The following is a 9830-nucleotide window of genomic DNA, read 5'->3' as shown; positions in this document are numbered from 1 at the left end:
TCTGGCTCACCAATGCCTGGCATAATGAAGTAGGCTAACAGTTTAATGGATGCGAATAATGCTTGCGACGAGGGGTTTCTCACGAAGGTACACATTGGATATAAGTGACGCCAACGAGGAAAGCTATCAATTAATTTAAGCCACACCAATGGCAAATTCAATGAAGTCTAAATGGAAAAAATGCCTCGGTGCTGGCTAATGCCAGTGAGCACCCACTTGATGCTGCAGACTCCACAAAGCAGATGCAGCTCAGAAACACAGCAGGAACAGGTCTCACTGCCACCAAATTACTCATCAAGACCTTGCAATCCCTGTACTGCCCATTGCTGTAAGTACTGCAGGCTGCAGTGCAGGTCCTAAGGCCTGCAGTACTCATAGCAGTCCCCATGCCGGTGGCCCTTGGATTCGCACTGATGGCACTGGTGGATGATATACCTAGCAGGTGCATCTGAGAATGGTGCCAGGATGCCCGCTCCATAGAATTTTGCGAGGCCCCTGACGAAGACCTCCGCCAGCTCCTCGATACCTTCGCCAGCTGACAGGTGATAGCCATCAGCGGCGAAAAGGTGCCTCTTGGGTGCCTTCATTGCATCCAGGAAGCGATGCTGAAAACAAAATGAGATACGTTGATAAATAAGGCAGCTTGAGCAAGCATGACGTCCTAACAGCATAGAGCTACAATAAGTATTTCGGCTTTCTGGCACAGCTTTCCTGTAAACAATGCATAAAGAAGGCAGAAAGAATGCATCCACGCAAATGCAGTGCTCAATGAGAACCAAATTACAATGCCGTAATTAATCTATGGCAGGTAACCAGGCACACACACAAGGATAAGAACAGACCCGGATGTCCCCCTGCGCTAGGAGTGTTTTCTGGCAAGACACTGACATATATTGATACCTTTATCGCCTCCTACTGCAGGCTTCTCAGCTTCTATAGTTTCCTACTTATGTTTTTGAGAATGCGTCTGAGCCAAGGCATGAACCCACTGGAGCTACAATGTGCAACCAACTCCTACATGGCCAGTTTTTATCCTGCTAGCATGCCACGCGAGTCTTTCATTATGACGCCACCCAGCCTGTCTAACACACTACTTGCTGCAAAAGAAAGGCTTACAACACACCGCACCTTCTACGCAATAAGGAACCTTAAGGAAGGACCCGGCTTTTAAATCAGAAAAAAATCGGGTAACCTCCACAACGTGGGCAAGGCTCTGGAGGTTCCCGCAACTCAGATAAAGGCCTCCGCCATCTTCTCAGGACTGCGAAAGTGGCTGAAGTTTCAGTGTATGTAGCGAAGCATAGGGCCAACATTTAGAGTTTATGAAGCATGTTTGCTTCCCTTAAAAAGCTAAAAACACCTGGCATATCGACCAGTGTATCTGTACCTAAAATCACGGCTGGAGGAAAAGGAATGCGTTCTTTATAAAATGGGGTAAAATATTTTTTCCCAGTCATTAAAGTTTTGTGCATGAAAATAAAATGTGGTTTGCTGTAAGCTCATCTCCGCATTTTCTGCAAACAGGTTTCTCTTCGCTTGGCAGTAGGAAGTTATGTGTGAGATGTGCATGTCCTATACGAATGACGGCAGATAGCCACTTCCTCAAGACCTTTCAGGCAGGTGCAAGACTTCCATTCATCTAAAACTGGCATAGCAAAGTGAAGTTTGTTATTTGCTTCAATTTTCATTAAAGGGGATATGTGCGTTTTTATTTCCCTGCCACGAGCATTTCCCTGCCTTGAGCTGTGGCTATTTTATGTTGTGTATGATGTCGCTAAGAAGCGGAGGGATTACATTTTTAAATTAAAGAGCCGAAAGTACACTCAGTACACTTTCACCACTGCGCTTCCAACATAAACAAGTTTTCCAGCCATCCATATAAAAGTCCGTGAACCACTGTATTTTTCGTTGAGTACAAGAAATTCTTCTATAATCTGTTGTAGAGTGTGCTTCTTACAGAAGTTTGCGTGAAATCACAGATTGCTGGCAAATTGTACCATGCAGGAAGTGCGTCTCGTCTTTGAGCAATGCCGGGTAGCGAGTCTAATATGCCGAGATTTTTGCATATCTCTTCAAAACATAAGAGCAGTGACCTGCTAGCTTGCGGTGTTGAACAGTGTAGCATTCAAGCGATGCCTTCATCGGTTCGAAGACGCTGAGGGCTGAGTGTATCTCCACGACATGCAGCCCAATCACGTTTTCACGCCTGAAGTGATCAAATTGTGGTTTTAAAATGTTCTTTGAACCTTTAGCCTTATGCTAGTGTCACCTTCCCACTCCTTTACAACCATATCAGCCGAAACACTGGCTATCTGAGCCAAACCCCCAGAAGCAGCAGCCGTTGGGGCGAGGCAGGAGCTCAGCGGTCGGGAGGCATGCAATGGCAGCGTGACCACGTTATCAAAGATGGCAGCCTCTATGACATTGCACTGTAAATAGTGTATAGGCAACCAATTTCAAATTGATAAGCAATGTGGTTGGAATGTCACTTTGCTGCTTGCTTAAGAGATTTTTGTTTCCTTTGGTCCGAGCTACAGTCTGTTCTGGACCGCAGCGGCGGCCTAGTGGCTGAGCATCCACCTCGCATGCGGAAGGAACAGGGTTCGATCCCCAGTGTCGCCGGGTACCCACCGGTGATACAATGGGTACAAGCTTTCCCCTGCTTGGTGCTCGGCTTATTCATGGTGAAATGCTTGGGAAATGGGTCTTTGACTCCACATTGAGCAAACGAAAATACCTTGTGCCATGGCGCTCTTTGGCCGCAGATGCCCTTGCACCATAAACATTCACTCTCATCATGATCAGTCTGCTCTGTCTGCCAGTGCACCAGTCATTGCCACCTTGACTTTGCGAAGGGAAAAAACTATGTCACTAGCACATGCAACCCCGCATATTTTGTAACTCGGTCTTTGCAGCTTTCATTAACAACGTGTATAATTTCCCAGGAGCACACACCATGATGTTTGGATGTCTTTTCTCCTCTGTTTGCACGAGTTGTCACATTCAGTGCCACAGACTTTGCTCTTGGTGTGAATGACAGGTATGATTTTGGTGGTCTAGAAGGTCACTCACTCACTTCTGTTCATTCCTTTGATCATGGTATTTCTCCTTAAAAAAATGTCGCATTTCTTGCGAGTGTGCGCTGATGTTAGAACTTACAAAACCGTGGCCAACGCACACGCAAAGCATTATTTTTCTGAAATTTTTTTTCTGAGCCACCTGCCGCGGTGGCTCAGGGGTTAGGGCACTCGGCTACTGATCTGGAGTTCCTGGGTTTGAACCCGACCGCGGCGGCTGCGTTTTTATGGAGGCAAAATGCTAAGGCGCCGGTGTGCTGTGCGATGTCAGTGCACGTTAAAGATCCCCGGGTGGTCGAAATTATTCCGGAGCCCTCCACTACGGCCCCTCTTTCTTCCTTTCCTCTTTCACTCCCTCCTTTATCCCTTCCCTTACAGCGCTGGGCGGTTAAGGTGTGCTCGGATATATACTGCGCCATTTCCTTTCCCCAAAAACCAATTATTATTATTCTGAAATTAGCTTTGGATCGGGACACACCAGACACACAACAGCTTGCGTTTTGCCATGCTATGATACTTAGCTGGAATCCGTGAGCTGCCAAAAGGTGGCCAAGGTAGCTGACCAAACACTGGAGTGTGTGCAGTACATTACAAACAGCGGCATGTTACTTGCTCCTCAACCCGGTATGGAAAGCGCACACGTCAATACTATGTACCTGCCTCATTCAATAGTTTGCCACCTAGTGTATTTCGCATGCATACTAAATAGACCCTGAAAAAAATTTTGCAGTCTGTCTCTGCATTGCTTCCTGCCCTTTATTTCATCTGATGTCATTGTCTTAATTTCAAATTACTGTCATCCCTCTTGATGGCATAACAGTTGTGTAAATATTTGTCTCTCTGTGTTGCTGACTTTTTTTTCCAAATTCATTAAGTCTTTATTTACCTTTGCTTTACCATTGCTCACTATCTGCCAGACACTGCCACTCATGCCATTTGAGGCTTTAGTAGTCATGATTTATGCTGTATGAAAAGTGACATGAAAGTGGCGCCTGCCCGAAATCAGCTCACAAGACTAGCCAATCACAGCAGCATTTGCGAAGGAAGTTTTTTTAGCATGGTTTCAGCGAAGAAGCTGCGAATGCTCGCTTCATCTGAGCTATAGCTCGGTGAAATAGTTAAGCGAAAACTTGGTGGGCATAATAGAGCCAGGAAGGTCATTTAGGCTATTTTTTATTAACTACTGTGGTTGTGGGAGACTAAACTCACTTCTTGCCAAATTTTTGTAACACTCACAGCATCCCTTAGAAATACAATATATTACTAGAAGATTTTTCATTAGTACTGTAGTCATACTTCATGCTGCTGAGTCTTAAAAACGGGGAGTTAGTATAATTACACTTCTTCAATGCCGTGAGGCGAATGATCAGGGTGACGAGTGACAGGCGATTGTGTTCCGGGGCACATCACCAAAGAACATTAGTTCATGCAATTACTGCTTAAGAGTTTGGCAAGTGTGTCTGGTATACTGCAACCCCTCCAGTGCAGCAAGCAATAATTAGAATGCTTTCAAGAGTATGCCAGCCACCTGGAAATTGGACTTGGAAGGATAGCTGCATTGCAGTATCTGTGGGTACACACCTCAATTCGCGGACGCTCTCTGAAAAAACAAAGGTCGATTGACGCAGGAAAGTTCGGGCTCTGAGAATAGCAAGGGGACTGTGTCAGTGTCCGCTCGACTTCACTTCTATCAAAACAGTTCGCAAATTCACGGTCACATGCAGGAGTTAACTTTTTCTACACGAATGTTTGTTTCCCCACGCACAAATATTGTTGCAAGGCACCACTATATTTGTCGCATCTTGTACTTACAGTCGTCAGCACACCTATTTAAAGCGCTACAACGCCACCGTGTACCACAAAGAAAGTGAAAGTTTAGAACCTGTACTCGGTTGTCAATATTATGCTGGTGCTAGACCGAAGGCGCACTGGCACGCTGTGCGTCCTGTCGACTGCACTGTACCAGTTATAGAACAGCTGAGCCAATATTTCACTTTTACGGTTCCTCGGCAAACCGCTCCAGCGACCGCCAGGCTTGCTGACTGCACTTGCCTCGCACACGGTTAAGAGAAGCATGAATCGGTACTCACGTCTGGGTTCAAGATGCCCACACACGGCATCCGCTTCAGCGCAGCCGTCAAATTGCGGTTAAGCAAGCGCCGACTTGCCTCGGCGTCCGTCGAGGCAAAACACCGCGGCAACACCTTTGCCACAAGCACGACAGGTGCCACGTCGCGCAGCAGAAGCAGGACAAGGGCCTGTGATACGAAAAGATGTATGAGAATTCCGTACTGAAATCGACAGCAATTGGAAGTTCTCAGCAATTACGTACTACCTTGACGTTAACGCATATCGCTTGCGGACTGGCATTAGGCCTCGCAAGGTCATTCCCTCCTACGTAAAGTATAACAAAATCTGCTGGCTTGAGATTAAGGCGCCGCACAGCGCTTGCGAGGTGCACAGCGTCGTAGCCCCTGAAGCTAAACGTACAGGTCTAACCGATGGGCATAAACGTAGGCGACTTCTGCACAATCGCTTGAGTTGGCTGTCGCCGACAAGTACGCCAAGTACGCCCCGCATAGCCATTGCTAAACTGAAATAACGCAACCAATGTGGCCTAGGGACTGTCAAGCTCTAGGTTCAATAAGTTGAGCAGCTAAAAACGCTAGGCTCAACGCGCTAAGGACACTAGAGGGCTGGTGTACCTAGTGTATTCCGCAGAGGTTAGTCGCGTCCCTAACGAAGACTTCATAGAATGGCATGCTGGGAACTATTCTGAAGATTAGGCCATCAGTACGGCAAGCTAGTAACTACGCCGTTACCCACAGCAGCAATCAAGAATCAAACCCCCTTTAAACATTATGATTTAAATTTGCTGAGAAATGAACAGAAGTTATTGCCCGATAACACGACGTTTCAAAGCTTAGTTGTTATCTCCAGCGCGGCGGCTGGGCGATACATCCAGCCCGCTTGTGCAATGTGCCGCTCGCACGAGCGATTAGCGACAGGACGCTACGTGCGCGCGGCCCTAAATATGTAGTGAGTTTACCGTGTTGCGAATATGTGCAACAGTACTTATAGGCACTCTCGGACGAGTGGCGCGGACATTTTTTTTTTTTTTGCATATGGGGTGCAAGCCTACCCCCGCCTTTTTATTTTTGCTGTCGCTCTCCTATGTACTTCTAGGTATCCTGTTTGCCATTAATTCTGCCGGCTGCAGTTCCGGTACTTGAGAGATTAGATAGCAATCCCCCGGCCCGCAACATTTTTAGATTACTTGTATTTTCTTCAGCTATTGTCGATGAATCGATTGACAAACTATTACTTCTTCGAGGTGCGGCTCCGGGGGAGTTGCACCGACCGCGGGTGTAAGAAGAGGGTGCCATTTCCAGGGAACGATTAACATCCTCCCGCGAATTTTAAATTTGCCTTGATTGGTTTTCACAGCCTACGATACCAAGCACTCGAAGCAGGGTATTTTTCATACCACACCTTAGGCCTTTTCTGTAGGATGACTGTCTTTGAAGGGAGAGAAGGCTTCCGATAACGGTGGCCGGCTTGTGTGTAGTTTGCATCTCTTCCTTTCTGACAATACTGGCCAAGCTTTCGCTGACACCTTTCGCGTACGAACTGCATGCGCGTTTTTGCCACTGGCGTGTCCTTAGCGTAAGCATATAGAGTTGTTTGCGTTGCTTCCTTTTCGGTTTTGGATGATACCTCGAGTGAAAAATCTTAGGTATTCATTTCTAAGAAATGTTTTCTTTTGCTGATAATGAGTTTTAATAGTGCAATGGCAACTTCGCACCAAGCGCAATGGGATGAAGTGTTTTCTTCAACACAAGGTTAGGTGAAAGAGCATTTTCCAAGCACTTTAACTCAAAGGAAACAAGCGCCAAGCTTCGAGAAAGCGTGTGCCCATTGGAAACCAGAATTGGTACACGGCGGCACTGGGGAAGGAATCACACACCGTCCTCGAGCAGCATGCTTAAAGCTATATGTCATTGCTGTTGTCGAGGATTTTGGAACAAACAAGAAAGAATTTGGAATCTTCTTAACCAAAACTTGGTTGAATTTCACCCTACCTTTCAGAAACAATTTTTGGCAATGTTCCTCCCACAAAAGGTACGAGAACAAGACCCACTGTTCGCAGCTCAAACGGATGAAGAAGGGTGAGGGGCGGTAACGTGAAGGGCCAAGCATGTGAGCAGGTACATAGGTAGGGAAAAATTCTTCTTCGAGAGCTACACGGACAGCCGGTTGCAGGATGGTAAGGGGGAGGAAGAAAAGGACAGTGGGGAGGGGTCTTCTGCTGTACCTTTGCCTGCCTTTCTTTTTTTCCTCCTCTTACTTTTCCTCGAATCGTGCAACGCAGACCGTGGTTCCTTGTTGAATGAAAACTGAACATTTTGACAGATTTGCCTATCGGGTTTGGTTTGAAGACTCATATAAAGTGTATGTCTCTAACCAAAAACTTTAATTTTAACGCAAAGTTTCGAAGCTGACTCGGCTCCTTCATCAGGGGTGGCTGATACCTCGGTCACACGTGCAACGCAATGGCCTTATATATGGAATCAGGTCCTTATATACAAAGGTCGAATTTCGATGAAGGCGAAATTCTAGAGGCCCGTGTACTGTGCGATGTCAGTGCACGTTAAAGAACCCCAGGTGGTCGAAATTTCCAGAGCCCTTCACTACGGCGTCCCTCATAGCCTGAGTCGCTTTCGGACGTTAAACCCCCTAAACCAAACCTTATATCCAAAGGCGTAAGGTAGGCAGCTACACGGCACAAATGTTGCGCCTTTGCCGCCAGGGGCCTTGGAGGCGAAGGCGCTCGTCAGAGACCTTTGGAGCCCAAAGGCGCGGCCTTAGAGAACCTACGATTGCAGTGTCATCCAACGTCAAAAGTAAAATCAATAAAAAAGATACAGCCAACAATTTTTGAACATATTTTTTTTAAATACGAAAGGTGTGTCTGGCTTTGCTTTTGGTGCGGGTTTTTATATTCTAGGCACAGATTTGAAGACAGTGAAAGTGTTGCAGCAACACCGAGTGCTACTGGTGGCAAAGGCAACGCACAATACGTGCTGCTGATGATGAGAGTAGCTCTTGCAATACTTTTAAGGAAGCTATCAGAATAAAAAAAAATTGTCTGAGCTCAACGAATCAAAAGAATACCCCACTTTAATTTTAGAACACTCACTTCAGCCGCCTCGAGCACAGCAGCGGGTGCAAAGCCTGAACGACTGTTTCATCTTTGGGCTGCACCGTGTAGGTGCGTCGCTGCTCCTTTAAGCTTTCGCTCCTTTGGTGAAAAAAGGTGCCTTGGCTGGGAAGGCCTTCGAGGTATGCCGTGTGACGGGTATGAGGGCAGTAGCTAGCTTATTTAAGTATGGAGGGGAGGAGGCGGTCAAATGAACAAAAGCTGTGACGTGAAAGGCGTGGAGGAGGTGGTGGAAGGGCGGTTAAGGCTGTGAGTCACGTTGTCGCACTGTGGCGAGGTGGTGAATGACGATTTGTTTTTGTTGAGTTGAAGAAAGAAGTCCCTGGGTCTACACTGGGGCAGGTTTCCTTTTGTGCGTTCAATGTTGTTCGGGGTGGTTTGGATGTGCCTGGATTCAAGAAGGAGCCTTTTTTGGTAATTTGTTTCGGTTCCGAGGATGCTGGCTTCTTCGAAGTTGATTATATGGTCTGAGTCCGGGGAATGTTCGGCTACAGGAATGCCCTCTCTTGCGAAGTTGCGGACGTCGTGTCAATGTTGCCGTATTCTTTCTTTGAGATTTTTGGTTGCGCCGATGTAGCTTGCGTCGCAGTCGGCGCAAGGAATTTTGTAGACAATGCCTTGGGTTTTTTCTCTCGGCGGCCGGTCTTTGGGAACAGGTAGGCAAAGCACAAGTGTTTGTGGGCTTGTGCGAAACCTGGAAACGCCTTTTTTTCAAGATTCGGGCGATGGTTTAGCTTAAGCCTCCGACATAAGGTAGAGTGACGTATTTTGGTGGTGGCGCTGGTCCTTGTGCGTTGATTTCTTGGCGCATGTTGTAGTGTTTTTGAAGTCGAATGGTTTTTTCAATAAAAGTCTTTGGGTAGCCGTTCATGATGATTTCTTTGAATATCGTGTGTTGTTTCTGCGCTATATTTCTCCTCCCTACGGTTTGAAGCACGATGAAGTCCGTGCCTTTGCGAAAACCGCGCGGAAAAGTCAGGGACACACTCTTGTCTCCAGGTTGTCAAAAAAAAACTTACAACCGCTAATGTGTCAGTCCCGGCAAAGGGTCTCTCCTAACACGGACAAAAATCTCCCAAAAATGACATCAGAGCTTGTGCAGAAGATCAGTTAAATTGTTTAATGCCTTCCACAAACCTAAGGAATTCAACCAGCTTTGTTAAAAGCGCAGCGCATCACACAGGTAAACAGTGGCACAAAAACAAATTTCGGAAGAATTAGTGTGGTTTCGCCCAATGAAACTAGGAGCACTAGCACATCCGTTTTCAGTGCTGTTTCGGTGTTCGGTTCCGTTGAGCACGGATGCAATTGAAGAAGACGACGATATACAAAACACAGCGCAATAGACTGGTATTTTAGGACGCAGAATATGCGGCTTTGCCGGTGTTCCAGTTGTCTAATGCAGTGACCAGCAAAACTGATGTGTTCTCGTCGCCCCGGGTTCGAGACTCACTCGCGACCGTAAAATATTTCGGATTATTTTATTTCAGGTCAAGTAAATCTCAGACATAAAGACAGGCCACGTCAAAATC

General features: G+C 46.7%; 1 long non-coding RNA gene across 1 annotated transcript; it reads right to left on the bottom strand.

Annotated features, from left to right (window-relative positions):
- Positions 1 to 356: 356 nt before the first annotated feature.
- Positions 357 to 5438, bottom strand: LOC144129344 (uncharacterized). The gene is made up of 2 exons (XR_013313911.1): positions 5168 to 5438; positions 357 to 605 (listed from the first exon to the last, which is right to left on the bottom strand). It is a non-coding gene; the product is annotated as an uncharacterized LOC144129344 (long non-coding RNA).
- Between the last annotated feature and the right edge of the window lie 4392 nt (positions 5439 to 9830).

This window comes from Amblyomma americanum, chromosome 1 (genome assembly GCF_052857255.1).
Source record: "Amblyomma americanum isolate KBUSLIRL-KWMA chromosome 1, ASM5285725v1, whole genome shotgun sequence".
NCBI classification, from domain to species: Eukaryota; Metazoa; Arthropoda; class Arachnida; order Ixodida; family Ixodidae; genus Amblyomma; species Amblyomma americanum.
The sequence above is the reverse complement of the archived record's forward strand: the minus strand, read 5'-3'. Positions and strand labels throughout refer to the sequence as shown.